The 19138-nt window shown below is 38.6% G+C and overlaps 1 protein-coding gene across 4 annotated transcripts in view; it reads left to right on the top strand.

Annotated features, from left to right (window-relative positions):
• The first annotated feature begins 1571 nt into the window (after positions 1 to 1571).
• Positions 1572 to 19138, top strand: part of LOC132391872 (protein FAM53A-like) — a 96357-nt gene continuing 78790 nt past the window's right edge. The window contains exon 1 of one of the 4 annotated variants that reach the window (XM_059965593.1): positions 1572 to 1657. The gene's annotated coding sequence lies outside the window, so the exon portion shown is untranslated. The other 3 variants (XM_059965595.1, XM_059965592.1, XM_059965594.1) reach the window with 3 other exon arrangements.

Genomic DNA, 19138 nt, shown 5'->3' on the forward strand with positions numbered 1-19138 from the left:
GAGCCTTCATTCCTTTAAATCCTGGCTGCTGACAAGCAGGACATTCCTCCGGGTAGTACTGAAGCCCCTGCAATATTGCAGCTGAGCACTGAGCCTTGCCCAGATGGTGTGACATTATATCTATATGCTGTACCTTGTAAAATACATACTTATAGCGATAAAGGGTATAGATGAGAGGAGCAAGTCTTACCCCAAGTGTAATGCGGATGAGCTATGATAAAAGATTAGGGAGGCTTAAACCTTGTAATCTGGAAAGATGACCTAATTAAAAATATGAAATGGGAAAAAAGCAAGTAGAAGCAGTTGACTTATATTCAAATGAGAGAAGATATGGAGAAAAGAAAAAGCTAGCAACTAAACTCATTGTATTTTATTACCTCAGTCAGATGACGTTTTAAAACATTGTTGGTAAAGTAACAATCACATGATAATTGACCAGCCAGCTACTTTCCAGTCCCGATGAAGGGTCTTGTTCATTTCCCTCCTGCTGCTGCCTGATTTGCTGAGTTCCTCCAGCGTTTTGCGCGTTCAAATGCATTTGCTTCCTGATTACTATATATGGAAACAAGTATTGTTGCAAATAATACTTTGAAAAAAAACCCACTGGCAGAACTTGGTGCAGTTGTCGTGAATTAATTGTAATAGCGGGAATTTAGGTTCTTTATTTGCGATGGTTTTGACTGTCAACACGAACATCCAGCAGGTGGCAGCACCGACCTATTAGCGCGTCGAACGCCTGTCTGCTCCTTGGAGATGATTGGATCGAAACTAGTAATGTATATGTTTAATAAGATGAAAAAAATGCCCAGTGGAAAACATGAATGAAAAATCCCAGGTGAAGTGTTTTACTACTTAAATATGTATTATATGCGAAACAATTCTGGAAGGATTGAACTTTGAACAACTGTTATAAATAATATTAAATATTTTAGGTCTCGATAAATGATATATTTTTATTGAAGTTTAAAAAATATTTCTATTACAAAGTATGCTTTGTTCTATTCCTAAAATGTGATTCTAATAACAGATTATTTCGGCAAGCAACCAATCCCTATTTGATTGAAAGTAAAAATATATTTTAGGGGGACATAAAATTGACGTGACAACCTTTTTTGTTTAGGCTGTACAACAGCGCTGAAATTTATATTTCTGGAAAAAAAATAAAATGCATACGCGCGTTGCTTCGGGCTACTGTGTAATGCAGCGCTTCTTTCAAATTGGAATCCACAGGTATAAAGGGGAATAATAAAACACCAATTCCTTATATTATCAGCGCTTTGTTGGTCCAGGTTATTGACCTGCCGGAGCTCCCACGAGGTTCCATTGTTTATAATCTGGGGTTGGGACAGGGACTCTTCCATTCGTCAAAGGGTGAAATGCAAGAGTGTGATCCATTCTTCTCCGCTGCTACTTGAAAGCAGTACAGCTGACAGGGGATATATTACAATCGGCGTTCAGAAAAACAGTATCTGCTCTGGATTTGACACGTGCTCCGAGCGGCATCTCCTCTTGCTGCCAGGTCCCGAGGATGTGCCTCCCGGGGCGGAGGGCGTATGGTAGCTCCCGAGGTGATAAAGGCGGCGGCGCGGGGCTGGCGGCTCACTCAGTTCTCCCGGCGGCTGGGAGGAGGACGGAGCTGGGAGCAGTGGGCTAGCCCGTACGTAGCCTTACCTTTCTCCTAACGATCAGTGTGGGTGCTCGTGTCATGGGCAAAAGATAAACGCGGCACGGAATATTTTATATATATATAATGTGAAAGTGTTATAATGTAATTCTATTGGGAGTATACGTTAAGAAACTGGTAGGGTTAAACAGCACAAGATGAATATTCTGGCTGAGAGGAAGGTTGGTTCCCATGGACGTTTCTTTTCATGCGGTGTTATGGGGGGGGGGGGGGGTCGGCTGCTGGGGCCTGTGGTGTCTCAATGCGCAGGGGCTTGTGGGAGTTGTAGTTCCATTCTCTCCCCCCCCCCCACCCCCAAACCTCCCGGCGGGGGTGAGGGAGGGGATGAGAAAAACAGCAGCTCCCCCCCCCCCCCCCGCTTCGCACCTACGCACTGCTGTCACCCGCGCACCAGTTGCTCGTCCGGCCCGGTGTAATTCACCCAGGTTTTATTTTGGGCCCGGGCGGGGTGGCTGAGAGGAGGAAGCGGTGCGATTTATGGACAGGCAAAGCCAATCGGACATCCTGGGGAAGCAGCAGCAGCTGGAAGTTGGGCTCAGTTTGCTCCAAGGTATGTGAATCCCCCTTACGCTGCTCCGATAGGGTCCGAAGGTGCACAGAGTTGGAACGCATGCAGCAGCTCAGAGACTGTTCAGTTTTAATACATGAATAGGCAAATGCATCTTCTGTCAATTTCCTAGCGCCTCACTTTAGACTCTAAAATATAGAAGATATTTATTAGATTGATTACAAGGTCGTTAATTGGCTGACTAGTGGGGTTGCTCTCCTTGACGAAGGGTGCAAGGGAATCTGATCGAGATATTTAAAGTCAAGAAGGGTATAGTTTGCATCGGCAGAGGGTCAAGGGCCAGGGAATATGGGATGGAAATGATTAGCTGGAGAAGCAAAAGTGGCCTGAAAATGTTATATAGTAGATGATGACTGAAGTGCACTGCAGGCTGTAGCAATAAAGACAGATTCAATTGTACTGCTAAAGAAAGAGCTGGCTAGGTACCTAAAGGGAAAAAAATTTGTAGTCAGGAGAACAAGGAGGTGCAAGGCAGACAGCTGTGCCATTATCGACTTGATGGGCTGAATTGTCTCTTTTCATATGCAACCAGTCTTTGATTCTGAATTGCATTTTTTTTTAAAGTTAAGCATGTAGTGTTTGTAAATGGGCAAATTACTTCGGGGAAATAGCTGTGGAAAGATTTGGTTTAATTATAATTTGAGTGTCTTCATGAAATAAAAGATTTGATTCAGTGGGTTGCTTGAGTAATTGCCTGCTGTAAATTGCCCGTAGTGGAGTGAGAATGGTGGGAGGAGTTGATGTGAATGTGAAGAGAAGAAAATGGAATCAATGTATGATTAGTGTAGCTTGGTGCTTGATGGTATGATTCTTTGATTTAATTAAGTCTCTACAGCTTTCCATAGAAAACATCTCTAATTTAGTCTTTCCCCAAAACTGGACTCTAATCTGGGTAAACGCTTGTAAACCACCTTTGCTGCTGCTCCATTGTAATCACATCTTTCCTTTATTATCATGTCCAGAATTGTATGCCTGACTCTACGATTTTTCACTGCAAAATAACCTTCAATAACCTGCAATTCAGACCCAGTTAATATTATACACAGTTCTAATACTACAGCTATAGGATGTACATCAGCTAATATAAGAAAGCAGTCTTTAGTTTTTATAGACCTTTTTTTAACCAATGTCTGCTCTCTTGAGGTTCCCCAAAATCTCTTACACTTAATATCCTTTAGGGTGCCATGGTAGTATAGCAGTTTGCGTGACACGATTACATCCTGGGGCATTCCAGAGTTCGGACTTCAATTCTGGCTCCACTCTATAAGGAATCTGAGTTCAGAGTTCAAATCTGGCACTGTTTTGTAAGGAGTCTGTATGTCCTCCCTGTGGAATGTGTGGGTTTTCCCTGGGTGTTCCAGCCCCCCCCCCCCCCCCCCCAGTCCGAAGACCAGTACCGTGTAGGTGAATTGCTCTTTGTAAGTTGTCCAATGATCAGGTTTGGTGTAGGTGGCATGGTGTGGCTTGAAAGGCCGACCCTACACCATGCTGTATCGCTAAATAAATAAATGTACTTGGACTCAATTTACTGATTGAATATTCTTGAAATCCTTGAAATCACAGATTTGCCTGGTTTCTATAAAATGCAAATTTCCTTTGTATAATTGCAGTGTGGACAAATGCATCTTCCTCAATGCTCATTAATATATCCTCAGTCCAATTAAGTTATTAAATGTTGCTCTTATCTTTGTATGCTGATATTCATATTTGTTTTTTGGGGTTGAATTGTGATTTTGCAATTTAAAAGTAACCTTAATTTCATAAATTTTCTGCTATGTCTGGGTTTTTTTGGACTTAGTTGGAAGATAGAATCCTTTGTGACATGGCATGCAGTCACATGTAGCCGAAAGCATGAAACAAGTCTTGTTACTGAATAATTTTAATTAAAGATGTGCTGAGAGGTTGTAGTTAAATTGTACTATATCCACCCATATGCAAAGTAGGTGTTAATCCTGAAAGAGAATGTTTGTGATTTGTGAATCTGTTTGCATTCCACGTGCAATTTTGAGCATGAAGAACTTTTTCGAGTTTAAACCTTTATTGATGGAAGTATAGAACTCTATTTTTAAATGTACCATTTGAACAGGTATTTTATAATTATGTAGCTTAGAAAATATTTATAAAAGTCAATGATGTTATTTGAACTTAATTTTGCAATAAGGGAAAATTGAGATGAAGTACATCTCAAAGCAGTTATTTTTGCATAGATAAGAATCAGTTATGTTGCCAGAACCGTAATCAAGCTCAAAATCCTTTGCAAAACAAATTCAGCTTATTGAAAATGCTGTAATTCATGGCTTTGGATGGCAAAAAAAAGATTGAAAAGTTGTTGGAGCATTGACAGATGGAATTTTGTCCTGAAGTGTGAGATGAAGCATGTTGGAAAGCTAGTGAGAGGGAGGGCTTGCACAGCAAAATGGTAGGGCACTAAGACATGTTGAGTTCAAGTCCATAATTCTCAAAGTGATAATGCAAGTGTGGTGAAGAAGCATATCAAGTCAAGTTTATTGTCATTTAACTATATACATGTATACCATCAAACGAGACCATGTTTCTCCGGACTAGAGTGTAAAGCGCTGTAGTATATATAACACGCAACAATGTGGGGAAAGTAAGGATAAAATCCAGTATGAATTATACATAAATTAAATATTGTAAACTGCAGAACGGATTAACTGACATTTCGAATGTAACGCAGCAGGCAGTTTAGAAGCCAAATGGCCAGATGGGAGAAAACTGTTTCCCATCCTGACTGTTCTTATGCATCAGAGACTCCTGTCTGATGGTAGAAAGTCAGAGAGGATGTTGGATAGATGGGTGGGATCCTTGATAATAAGGGCCTTGCGTATGAAGAGCTCCTGATAAATGTTCCTGATGGATGGTATGGAGACCCCTACGATCCCCTCTCTTTCCTAACGTGGTTCCTGCATGGGATGTCATGTTTCAACTTTACAAAACTCTGGTTAGGTTACACTTACTATTATGTGTGATTCTGATTGCTACACAATAGGATGGGGATGTGGTTGCACTGGCTGAGTGCAAAGGAGATTCACCAAAATGAAGTGCATAGATACTTCAGCAAGGTAGTGAAGGTTTCTAAAGAGGGCATGTGGGGTTGGTGTAGTTGAGTGTAGGCATGGTGCACCAAAGACCCTGCTTTTGAGGTGTACTGTGGCTGATTGAGGAGAAACTGAATAAGCTGAGTTTTCCCACAAGTGAAGAGGGCTGAGTTATGACCTGATTGTGATATATAAAACTATAAAAAGCAAGTAGTATACGGTGAATGTTTTCTCCATTGTAGGGGCATGAAAAACAAGAGGGCAGATGTTTTAAAGCCAAATGGAAGGCATTTAAAAAGGGACAAGGGGAGTCTATTTGATTGATATCCAGAACTTGCTGCTCAAAGAAGTGGAACTGGATGGGACACTTTTACAATCAAACAGCACGGTAGAGAAGGCTACAGATGTAAAATGGGCAAATGGGATTGATGCAGATGAGTGTGTGCCAAAGGGTCTGTTTCTGTGCTGAACAGCTCTATAGCTGTGATTTTTTCTTGCGAATTTCACAATTGGTGATTGAGGAAATCATTTTATAACCAGGCATGAAGCCTTGTTACAGCCTCTTAAACAAAATAGTTGAAGGTGGTGGAATAGATGTAGGCTGATTCCTACTTTGAAATGAAAAGCCATTACAAGCACATCGTTTTATTCTGTTTCAATGAAAAGAATTGGGCTAAAAATAAATGATTTTTTTTTCCCCCCGGGGTCCTGAAATCACCTAACTAAACTTGTGTCAGGTCTTGTAGAAGAAATGATTGACCCAGAAGAGCACAGTGAAGGGTAGTAAACAAATTGAGAAATTAAAGCAGATAGATGAGCTCTGAGGATATCCTTTGATATAATTTACCATTACAGAGTAGGGTGGTAGGGGCTGCACATAGAATTGACTGTTCAGTTGATTAATATATATTATAGTGACACTTGCTAATCCCCTCTAATCCATTTTATCTCCAAGCTTTCATAGTATTTGGTAAGGTCTTGTATTTCTTTACATGAAATGAAGTGCCATCTGATCTGAATTTGTTATCTAGATCCAGCAGGAAGTTAATTTGGAATTTATTAATTTTACTGGAGACTGCTTCCCTTTCTGTTTTGGGGTAGGTGTTTATACTAGAGACCTTGTCAACCTGATTTTGCTGCTTATCAGAGAAGTCTGCTTCAGCTTGTTTGTACAATGTGACTCACTTACATTTGCTTTGGAAATATCCCTGTCGAGATTAATGAAGAAAATGGTGTCATATTTCTAAATTCTCTGATCCTTCTGCCAATAGCTCTGGAGTTATAACCTTCGCATGAACTGAAAGTGCAATTCTGAACATTTACAGGAACTGTATAACTTAGGGGGAAAAACAATGTGTATGGCTTTTGCATGTCACATTTCTGATCATTTCAGTATTAATTCTAGCCGGGAATATTTCAGATGGGAAGCAAGTTCTGGCAGGATGGGCAACTCCTAATCTTACAAAAATGTGTTTGAAGGTGTGTATCATGATAACTTAGCAGCTAAAGCTAATTGCATTACATTTTAGTGGTTTGAGCCTGTGGTTTCAATCAAACCAAAACATAGAATTATAAATTTCAGTCATCCTTCCCAAGTGGATAATATTTTAAATAACCTTCAGCATGTGGTGGAAGGTTACATTCCTGTAATATATCTACTGGAACAGTAAGTTGTTTGGTAACAGGAATATAATTAGGATTTGCATTGATTCTTAAAGGTGAAAAGATTATAATGATAATAGCAAACTATGCAATGGGTCAACAAATAGTTTTAAAAATATAATTAAAATGGGTTTCCTGCAAGGATTTTTATGCCATTAATGTTACATAACATTTTGAGCTCTTTTAAAATACTCAGTAAAGCACAGAGTATCTTTAAGTTTCCATTAGGCAGCATCTCTGTCTTAAAATCCTTATCAAATCCCTTCCTGGCCTACCTTTGTAATCTCTTTAAACTGTAACCCTTTGACATCTCTGTAGGCCCTTTTCACAGATCCCTAGTTTTTTAAACTCCCTTCCCCACCAGTTGTCATGCCTTGTAGCAGCCAATAGCTAAGCTTTGAATTCACCACCTTTACTTCTAGATCGTTGCAGGTATTTCATGAAAACCAACCTCTAGAAACTTCTGGCTGTATGTCATGATGCTTCTGTGTGGTTTAGTGTTAAAATTTCTTGATGTTTCTGGTATATTCTACTTGGTTAAAGGTGTATGTGAGTATTTGCTGATTGTCATTGCATTGAACAATGGTCTTTTGGCCCTTTGAGCTTAATTCAAGTGAATTCTTGAAAATCATGAGATACCTGATTAAAGCTATCACAAGTTGCCCTGGTACTGGTTCACCAGATTATAGATAATTTCATACCATGTGGAAGCTAAGGTTTAATCTACTTGGTTTTCCTAGCTTCCTCAAGTTCTCTTTCAGCAATCCATTGGTGTTGGCTGCCCTTGGCATTTATCCCAAATTATTTGGCATTGGCAGTTTGATGTGTACAATTAGTTGGCATTGTTCATTGACACTGGCTGCAGTCTTTACGGTACCCATTTAAGTGACTTACAAAGAGATTCAAATACTTCTGTTGGTTGTTTTTGTGTTTGTGCATGTAGACTTGAAATAGTTATTGTAAGGTTTGAATGAACATAGTTCAAGTCAGTTTGGAGAACTTCTGACATACAAAGTAACTTATCCATGTATGTGGGTGCTAATCAGAAGTATGAGCTGCTGCAAATACTGCATTTGTAGCACCCCTATAGAGGTTATTGTATGTGACAGTGGAAATTCACTAAAATCGTTAAGGAGACCAATGGAGAGCAGCATACTGTAGTTTTTCCAATCAGTGATTTGGTGACTTGGTTAAAAACATATCAGTATGTTTGACAGATTTTTCATTTTACACAAGAGTTGGGATGAGGTAATATGACCCTTAGAGCCATTTAGCTGGCTAATGTAATGTTGACCTCAGTGCTTTCTTGTCCAATACTCAGAATGCTTTACTTCTTTATAGCACAAATATTTGTCAGCCTCATGGACTTAATGATTCAACCTTCAGACCTCACGATAGAAGAGAATTCTAAAAATAATATACCTCAGAAGCTGATACTCAGTGCTTTTCTGCCTGATCCATGTAATGCTTAATTAAATTCCTCTTTATTTCTATCTTAAATGGGTAGCTCCAAGTTCTGAACTGATCCCCTGCCCATCTCCGCATCTGTACTATCAGTTTCCGTTAGACACTTCCATCATGTTTCTATTGTGTGCCTCTAATACAAGAAAGTCTCCAAGAATCTTTGCAATATGGCCTTACAGTTCCAGGTTCAGGTAAAACATCTCTTTGTTGTCTCAATTTTTGTCAAAAAGGCCAATATTCATTTCTTTCCAATTATTTGCTATTCTTTGTTAGAGGCTTGCTGCTAGCATGGCTGAGAGATTGGCTGACTGGCCCAAGTCAGAGTTGGGGATAAAGGGGTCCTTTTAAGCATGGCTGCCTGTGAGTATGGAGTTCTGCTGGGGTCAGTGTTGGGATGAAGTAGTCAATTGGACTCAACATTGGCTTGGAGGGAGAAGCCAGAGAGTGGTAGATGATTCAATCTGATTGGAGGCCTGTGACTAGTGGTACTTTTTATTATCTGTATTAATAATTTAGATAATGTAAACTGGATCAACAAATTTGCAGACATGACACCTGAAGGTTAAGCAGTGGGTAGTCAAAGGATAGCTATCAAAGTTTCTAATGTGATCTGGACCAGCTTGGGGAAAATGGAATCTGACCCATACAAGTGTGAGGAGGACAAACCAGTGTAAGATTTACACAATGAACAGTAGGACTGTGATATATGTGGTAGAACAAATTCTCCTGGAAATACAGATTCTTGGAAGTTGTATAAGACATTGGTGAGTCCTTAATCTGAGTATTGTGTCTGGTCATCCTAGTTACAGGAAAGATTAATAGGGTTGAAAGAATACAGAAAAATATTACAAGGATGTTGCTGGGACTTGAGTACGTAAGTTGTAAGGAAAGGTTGAATAGCTTTGGACTTAATTTCCTGGCGTGTAGGAGAATGAGGAGATTTTGATGGAGGTATACAAAATTGCGGGGTATAGACAGAGTAAATGCAGGCATTTTCCAGTGAGGTTCGGTGAGATTAGAACTAGAGGTCATAGGTTAAGGGTGGATGGTGAAATGTTTGAGAAATCATGAGCGCGATCTTCACGGAGAGGTTGAGTGTGGGATAAGCTGCCAGCGGAAGTTGTGGAAGTTTAAGAGAGGTTTAAATAAGTATATGGATGGGTGGGGAGTGAAAGGCTATGTTCTGGGTGCTTGTCGTGAAAGCAGAGATACATTACTGAGGTTCTTAAGGCAGGTTAGTCTGCATTTGGAAAATCGAGTGTTTTTGACTCTGTGTAAGGAAAGATGTGCCTAGAGAGTCCAGAGGAGGATCACAAGAATAATCCCAGGAATGAAAGATTTAACCCTTGAAGAACATTTAATATTTCTGGGCCTTTACTGGATGGAGTTCAGAAGAATGGAGATCTAATTGAGTCCTGCCAAAGAGTTCTGGCCTGAAACGTTGACTGTACTTTTTCCCCAGAGATGCTGCCTGGCCTTCTGGGTTCCTTCAGCTTTTTGTGTGTGTTGCTTGGATATTAAAAGGTCTGGATTGAGTGGACTTGAGAGGATACTCCTCTTTGGAGTCCAGAATCTGAGTGACAGCCTTAGAGTAAAGGGGTGATCCTTTAAAACTGAGACGAGGAGATTTTCCAGCCCAAGAGTGTTGAATTGAGAGAAAGGGCCACAAAGGGCAAGTCATTGGGTGTATTCAAAACAGATATGTTTTTGATTGGTAAAAGGGTTAAGGGTTAGTTGCAGAAGAATGTGGTTGAAAAAAAATCACATGATTGGTGGAGTAGGCTCAATGGGCAGACCTAATTATAGTCCTATATTTTACAGTCTTAACTTTGTTTCCTATGTTATGTAGTTGTCCTGTGTCCAAGCTGCTGAATTATTTTCCCAAGTTACTCTGTAGCTACAAGGTACACAAAAATAGCAGCAATTGGCCAAACAAGCCTTAAAAAGAAACAAGCCATCTTCATTTTAAAATTTCTGATTTTAATTTATTCCCTTCAAATTCTAATCTTCTCAATAGAGTATTTAATCTAGTGAGGACTTTAAATCTTAGCAATTGCTTATTTGATAATTACTACTTTTGATGCTTTTCTGCTTTCTAAATTGTTTGCATTGGAGAAAGGCAGTTGTATGAGTGTCAGCAATATTGCAAACTTGTCTTCACATCTATGTTTTCATAAGAGCTTGGGGTGAGAGTGTGTACTTTTTAATGCACTTGTGGGCAGTGGTGCAATTTATAGATTGGAAGAGTGTCCAAAGTACGCACTGAATTTTCTTTTCATCTCCCTCTGAGCGGATGAAAGACCAGAGCAGAAGCACAAATTCTACCTAGGTAACTTTAAATTTTTTAGCATTTGAGATAAGGGGTTAATTATCTCTAGTATCCTGTTGGAGTGCTAAGGGTTTGGTGAAATTTGAAATGATTTTAGACAAAGATCTTTGTCAAGTGTTGTCAAGTATATATATAAAAAGTGTGCTGTTTTTTGTCTAGATCTCTTGTGTAAGTTTAATACGGTGTTTCTGGATCACCTGTTTAGTGCAGTGGCTGAATATGGCTATGCACATCAAAAGAACAGAATTAGTGGTCAGAATAGCGGTACCTTAACTGCTGTTGAGAATCCTTTCTCTTGCATTCAGACTTTTTAATGTAAATTTCCATGTAAATTCAGCAATTACTTCATAATCGTTATTGTGCATGATGTCCTGTTTCCTAAGAATATATATTCTACCAAGGCTTCAATGAGAGGAAATAACTGACAGCCTTGATGCAAGAGGCTTAGATGGGGTGGGATTTCTTCAGTGCATCCAAGAGAGGTTGTGAAACAGTTGGAGTCTGATGGGAGGAGACAACATACTGGGCCTGTTTTTAGGAAATGAGTCAAGCCAGGTGACAGACCTGTAAGTGGGTCTGGTGATCACAATACATTGTTTTAAAATGGTTATGAGTAAGGATGAATTAAGATCTTGCAGGAAGGTACTAAACTGCAGGAGGGCAAACTAAAGGATAAGATAGCTAAGGGGAATTGATTGGGAGTAACTACTGTTGGACTAATTCACATCTGACACGTGGAAGTTGTTTAAAGACCAGCTGAACAGTTCAGGATCGGCATGTTCCAGTAAGGTTGAGGAACCTTGGATGTACCGAGAGGTTCTAAATTTAGTCAGGAAGGAAAGGAAGCATATGTAAGGTTTTAGAATCTAAAATCAGACTGGCTCTTGCAGAATATAAAGATAGCAGGAAAGTGCTCAAGCAGATGATTAGGAAGGCCAACAGTGGCCATGAAATGTCTTTGGCAAGGAGAATCTCTGGGCATTTTACACTTGTAATAAAAAAAAGAAATACTAAGGAGAGGGGTAGGTCCACTCAAGGTAGCTTGATTCATAATATAAAGATGCATGTGATTTAGAGTGAATTGTAAGTTTGCATTCAGAAGACTAGGAGTAGAAAGCTGTCATTCTGGCTGGAGGACTGTGATCAGACTGTGCTCTGGTCTCTTTGTGAAATATATTGATGCTTTGGATGAAAATGTAGATGAGTGGATAAACATGTTTGCAAAAGGCACCAATATTGTTGGAATTGTGGGCAGTGTAGAAATCTATCAAAGAACACTGCAGGATATAGATTAGTTATAGACAATGGCCAGAGAAGTGGCAGCTAAGAGTTTAATCCAGGCAGGTGTGAAGAGTTACATCTTGGGAGGTCAAATGAAAGGAGAAAGTATAAAACTATATGGTCCTGGTCCATAGCTGAAAGTAGCTACGCAAGTGGATGAAGTGGCAAGGAAAGCCCACATGCTTAGCTTCAGTGGTTTGGCGGGGGTGGGGGGGAGTGGTTGCTTATGAGAGTAAGGAAGGCATGCTGCAGCTATTTAGAGCTTTGGTCAGCCAACACTTGGAGTATTGTGTACAGCTCTGAGCCTCCCTTTAGGGGAGACATGGAGACTGAAAGGAGAGCTTTACTAGGATGCTACTGGGATTAGAAGATATGAGCTGTAAGGAGAGACAAGCAGGTAGAGGCAGAGGCTGGGTTTGTTACTCCAATCGTGTCAGATTGAAGGGAAACTTGATCGATGGTGTTTAAAACTGAGGTATTGATAATGTAGGCAATCAATCTTCCCCAATGTGGAAGTGCCAAACCCCAGAGGACATGACCCAAGGTTAGAAGGTAGATATTTAAAAGTGATATGAAGAGCAATTTTTCTTTAATGCAGGGAGTGGTAGATTACCAGCAGTAGTAGGGGCAGCAGGCAGATTGAGGATTTTAGATTGACATCTAAATATGAAGGGATATAATGAAACACAGGAGGAGGATATGTATAAACTGATAAGATAGGCTGTGCTGCTCTATATTCTAAATGCTTTCTCTCTGTCATATTGTAGAAAGATGGGTACAATAACTTACTGGAAATGGTACTGGACCAGTAAGTGTTCCAGTTTTAGGAAAAAGATTAAATTGGACTCAAAATATCTCTAGTGACTCTATATGCATAGGGTTGAAGATCAGCCTCTCATGCCCAATCAGCTATGTATAATTTGATTTTGATTCCTTTCAGGTAAGTAAAAATGTGAAATAAAGGGACTATTCCAACTCAAGAACAAATATTTGCGTATTATTTTTGTCAGTGATTTTAAAAATAAGATTTTATGCGCTGCAATTAAAAAGTTCATTGGGGTGTCATGGCAAGAAAATTATGTGCCATTGTGCTTGGTAATTATTTGATTAAAAATACTATGTTTTGTGTTTTAGTACATATATAATTTGCTCCATTTGTTGCTTACCACTAAAAATGTCAGGCACAGATCTTTAAACTGAAATCTTATGAAATACGTTTGTGCTATTTGTGTAGGTGTTGCTGCATAATATGCTGAGGAAGCTTAAATGGAAAGTTTTGTGAATCTTGATGTTTGAATACTTTTAAAGGCAATTACTTTAAGAATCTATAGGGAGGCAGTGTCGCAGTAATGCTGTAGCCTTACAGCTGCAGGGACCCAGATTTAATTCAGACCTCGGGTGCTGTGTGTGTACAGTTTGCACATTCTCCCTTTGACCTTGGGTGTTTCAGTTGCCTTCCACTTCCCAAAGATGTTTTGATAGGATAATTGGCTGTTGTAAATTACCACCGTGGATAAATGGTAAACGAAAAGGAAGAAAGGATAAATTGCAGGGACACAAAGAAATAAGGAGAGGGGGAATTGGAAGCGTGTTCTCTTGGGAGCCAAAATGGAGCTAATGAGCGGAATAGTCTCCTTCAGTGTCATAATAAATAAGGAATGTTTTGTATTCTTTGTTTACCTTTTTTCTCCAAGACTCTTGCAATTAAATACTATTCACTTGGGAGCTTTACATCTCTCTGTAAGGGTAGATAGGGATTTTGTGTAATGTCCCATCCATCAGATTGGTGACTAAATGTTTGCTCTCAAGTAGGACTTGAACCAGTAACCTTTTAACCTTCAGGAGTGAAAGTGGTATCACCAGTCCGTTATATTTTTGCATAATTATCCCTGTGCTTTAGCTCTTATATTTTTATGCTAGCATCTCTATTACTATCTCCTGAACATTGTCTCTAGCCTCTCCCTATGTTGTTACCTTATCGTAACATTACCTTCTCTTACTTTCCTCCACATTGTTTGTGCTCTCTGGAACACTTGTCTCTTTTTATCCCTTATTTTGGTTATTGCTCTTCCACTTTTTCACTTGTTCTTCAATCCTCTGCTACCAGGCACATTATTTGTCAGTGGGAAATTGGCCACTGGCTTTTGTTGTGTTTATAGTATCTAAGGTATGATTTTTGGTTCATTAGTATTCCCAGCTTTCTTTACTTTTGAAACTTGTGTGTAAATCAGTGTTTTTCTATCCCTTTACCCCTACCTCTGTTCCATAAAACATAATCTTTTATGGCCACCTGCCTGGATGCTTTTTTGTACAGCACATTGTCATTTTATTGCCTTCAATGAACTTAATTGATTTCTTTTACTATGGCAGAGGTGTTATTTAACTGCAAAGGTCCCAAGGTGCTATTTGAAAGTAGAGCTGGTCATCCTGGTGACCTGGCTGATATATTTCCCTCAGTGAAAGTCTCCAAGTCATTTTCATGTGGCTTTTGTAGGACCTCGCTGTGTAAGATTGAGTGTCAAGTTTTCTTCCTTGCAAGTGGCATTTCCATTGGTATTTCTTAGCTACAAAATATTTTGCTCCATCCTGAAATTGTGGGTGAAGCCACATAAATACAAAAGATTTTCTTGTATACTTACTGGCATAGATATTGCAGTTCAGCAACCTGAAGGTTATTTTCAAATTTTCATTTTGACTGAAATTTCTATTCATCAATGTTTTCTTAGGAAATATTGAGGCATTAACAAAGACTGTGTTTAATTTCTGTCTGCATTTTTAAGATGTGGTCTGGAGAAATGTTTCCTTTCAAAACTGAGCATGCCTCAGTTTGTGGGTTGGAAAATGTGGGTTTAAACTGCACTTCAATGCACTGCCCAAGGTGACAAACAAGCACTAGAGTGATATGTGTTGAACTTCTCATTTTTGAAATTAAATTATGGTCCAGCTTTTTTGTTCGGGTCAGGATAAAAGATCATTTTGGGGAGGGGGGGAAACTTCCTTGTATTGTAATAGTCATTCTTTGACCAGCATCACCAAATTTGTTAATTGGTTAACTACCTGGTAATTTGCAAATGCTTAAAAATGTTGCACCTAACTATTTTGGGACATCCAGAAGATATGAATCATGATTTGTAAAGGTATATTTTTTCTTGGTTCTTGATATATCTGGATAAGTTAGTTATTAATTAATGGTATACTAACCAGTGGAAAGGCAAGTAAACTCTAAAATTGTGCCTCTCTGGTCATAAGGGCCTGAAGTGCTTTACTAAGCCAGTAACAGTCATTGTCTACTGTGAGAAGGGTACTCTTATGTCACATTTTAGAGCGTGGCTACTGTGAAACTATTTTCCAGTAAGAATGGCTATTATAAGGAAAATAGGAATAAGTTATTGGCAACATCACATTACAAATGTGCATTTATGTTTAATTATTCCTCTAAATCTGTTTATATAATTTAAAAAATGTGCACAAATATGGAACTGCTGTATTTTCTACTAGCTTTATACAAGTCTTTTCCAGCATTAAGCCGATAATTTCAAATGACTTGTGAAAAGCAAATTGAGCTTTGTCATTGCACCAAAAATAGGTATTGATCCTTTATGGGATGTAGACATTATTGACAGGATCTGCATTGCCTATACATTATTGGCCTTCAGAAGTTGGAGGTTGATTAAGTGAATGTACTCGGTGTTGTCAAGGTATGCCAGGATTTGGGACTGATAATGAAGGAATGTGGAGTTTCAAAGTTAGGATGGTGTGAAAGTTGAAGATACTCAATTTCCCCAAGTATTAGCTCTAATATATTAGGAGCTATGAAAATATATGCAATATTTTTCAAATTACTACCAATATGTACTGTATCACATTTTGTTTCTCTTTATTCAATAGCTCTGCAGTGAATTACAAATTAATAGCTGGATGTTACTACATAATCAGGTATATAACATTATTTCTTTTAGAAATTGTTTGGCAAGGTGATTTAATTGCCATTTTGGTCACTCAGATATACCAAGTGGTTGATGAGCAACTCCATGCCAAGAAATAAAATAGCTAGGAGGTAGTTTAAAAACCTTTTCAATATAGGGTGGTAAAGAAGACATCTGGTATACTTGCCTTCATTGGGGCATTGATTAGAAGAGTCAGTGAGTTCTGTTGCAGCTGAATAAAACTGCTACGTTCTAGTCATCCCATTACAAGAAGGGTCTGGAGTTTATGGAGAGGTGCAAAGGAGGCCCAGGATGCTGCCTAGATTAGAGTATTAGTTGTAAGGAGTGGCTGGATGTAATTGAATTTTTTTTTTGAGTCTAGTTCACTGGAGGCTGAGGGAAGATCTGCTTGAAGTTTATAAAATTTTGAGAGGCCTAGCTAGGCTAGATGGTCTCTTTCCAAGTACCAAGTGGTGAAATGGGTGTATCACTGTGATGTATAAGATTGATTTAGACACATGAAGAGAAAAGGAACATGGGTATATGGATCATATAGAGGAAAATGGGGATGATTTCATTTGACATGGTGCTCAAAGGGCAGTTTCATGTATACTAAGTGTCCTGGCATATAGTTAATACAATGAAGAATAAATAAAACATATCTTTTGTGAGGTTAAACTGCATGGTTGATATTTCTTGAGGTACCCATGGTGCAGAATTTCATAGCAAGACAAAAGTTAAGTTTTTTTCCCAAGCATTATAAAATGAAATTATTACTGAGCCTTTTCAACATCTTTGTCAGCTTTATAGAAGATTGAAATCATTTTTTGCATTCGTTTTTCTCTGGCTTCAGTTTTCATTAAAATCTCTGTACTATCTTGTGATTGAGTAGGTTGTTCTAAGTTGATCAGTCATTTTATTGTTTGGCATCTCCAGTTCATTGTGCAAATAAAGGGCGAGTGCTAATTTGGTTGCATCTTGAATGAAATGAAACAATTCCCATGATCAAGAGAATATTCTGAAGATAATTAAATGAAGAAAAACCATCAACTTGAAACACTGCATTTGTTTCTATTTCCATAGATGTTGCCTGATCAACTTAGTATTTCCAGTGATTTCATGATTCCCACCCCCCAGATTTCCTTTGAGCCAGGTCAGAAATCTGAATACTAAGATCACTGTGGTATGAATAGAGGGTATTGAAAAGAAAATTAGTAGAGAAAGATGAGTGTTATCTGATGAGACATAGGAACAGAATCGGGCCATTCAGCCCATCAAGTCTGATCCACCGTTCCATCACGTCTGATTTATTTTCTTTCTCATTATTCTCCCATCTTCTCCCCAAAACCTTTGTCCTTACTAATCAAGAACCCATCAACAAACACTTTTAGTATATCCAGTGACTTGGCTCCACAGAAGTCTGTGGCAATGAATTCCACAGATTCACTACCCTCCAGCTAAAGAAATTCCTCATTTCTGTTCTAAAGGGACGTCCTTGTATTCTGAACCTGTGCCCTCAGGTCCTAGCCTAATCCATTGTAGGAAACATCCTGTATGTAGTTCCTGCTATTCTTTGCCTTAATGGGTAGGTCCCTTGAAGCCATATATTGATTGAAAATTGTGAAAATATTGATCATTATATCTTGTTCAGCAGCTATATCTATTGAGGTGAAAATAATCTTGATCTGGGTATACATTTGTGTTTTTTCCATTTAAAAATGTGAAGTACAGGCCTATCGACTTTATTTTATCATAACCTTTAATTAAGATCTCTTATTTTAACTGGAAGAGTATGGTTTCTTTTTGGATAGGGGTAATCTACACAAGGCATTGATCAGGAACCTTGAGTTTTGGCAAGTGTACATTTGGATTTAAGATTTATTGAATTGAAAACACAAACCTGAGTAATTTTCCATTAGACCTGGTATATCCAGGTGCAATCTGGGGATTTCATGAAAACCTATTTGTGCACTTGGGCTTTTTTAGTGGAAGATCCTTCTGAAGATGCCTAGTCATAATTCCCAAGCTATTTCTCAATGAACTGAGTGAATTTGACAATATGATGTAAGAATGAGTCTGAAGCATATGCTTTCACAGCCATTTCTTTTTTAAAACAGAGCTGTGGCAAGCCATTTGAGCCTCAGTTTTCCCTTTAGTATATTTCCCAACAGGGAATACTAATTTCCTATTAATATGTCAAATTATGGAAAAATAGATGAAAAATTGTGCATTTCCATGATAGCTGAAAAGTACTTGGTTAGTACTTCAGATCAAATGATTTATAACATGGTGGGGAGAGCCCTAATAAAGGGTCCCGACTCAAAACATCGACTGTTTATTAATTTCCATTGATGCTTCCTGACCTGAGTTCCTCCAGCATTTTTTGATTTGCTCAATGATGAACAATTTCCAGTGCAGCCTACTAAAAATTTAATTCACCTTGAGTTTTTGTTTGGTCTGTAATTCCTTTTCAGTTTATGTACGATTGTTTTCTTGTGTCATTCTGACCATTGGAAACCAATCATTATCCGAAGTTTTTGTTGAGTCTGAGGCTTCCTCCTTAAGTTCCAGTGGCAAAAATGTTATACTCGTCTCATTCTTAGGTCTTTGATGATCAAAGTGAGCATGCTTATTTTACATAATGCACAAGTTAGGACAGAGTACATGAATGACCAGCTACTTTTATTTAGTAACCTTCATATGACTGGATGCATTGCTTGGCATTCTGATTCCCACAGGAGTTCTTCCTCTGAGCCCAAGATGACGCTTAATTTTTGGAAGCTACCTTGCGTTTTTGACTGTATTCTTAGCTTGTCATGCCTTCGCAATTTTCATATTTCAACATGTAAGCTAACTGTGGAAATGACTTCCTGTCCTTCATCTATTATCCCCTCAGCTTTGTTACTGACTGTTCATCTCTATCCATTACAACTGATTTATGTAGTGAATAGTTTTATACTATAGAAATGTGCCACCTCAGTTTTCACCTACAAACTTTAGTCAAGAAGGCAACTTTAGTTTGGCCCACACTTTTATCAAGTAGTATTGGAACAGTGCACTTTATATTGTGTTTTGTAAAGGTTCCATCAATTTCTTACCATTTTATTTCATAATTGTTTTCCTCTTATCTGACATGTTTTTCTACAGGCATTTGCAAGCAATAGA

The sequence above is a fragment of the Hypanus sabinus genome, chromosome 3 (assembly GCF_030144855.1).
Source record: "Hypanus sabinus isolate sHypSab1 chromosome 3, sHypSab1.hap1, whole genome shotgun sequence".
Taxonomy (NCBI): Eukaryota; Metazoa; Chordata; class Chondrichthyes; order Myliobatiformes; family Dasyatidae; genus Hypanus; species Hypanus sabinus.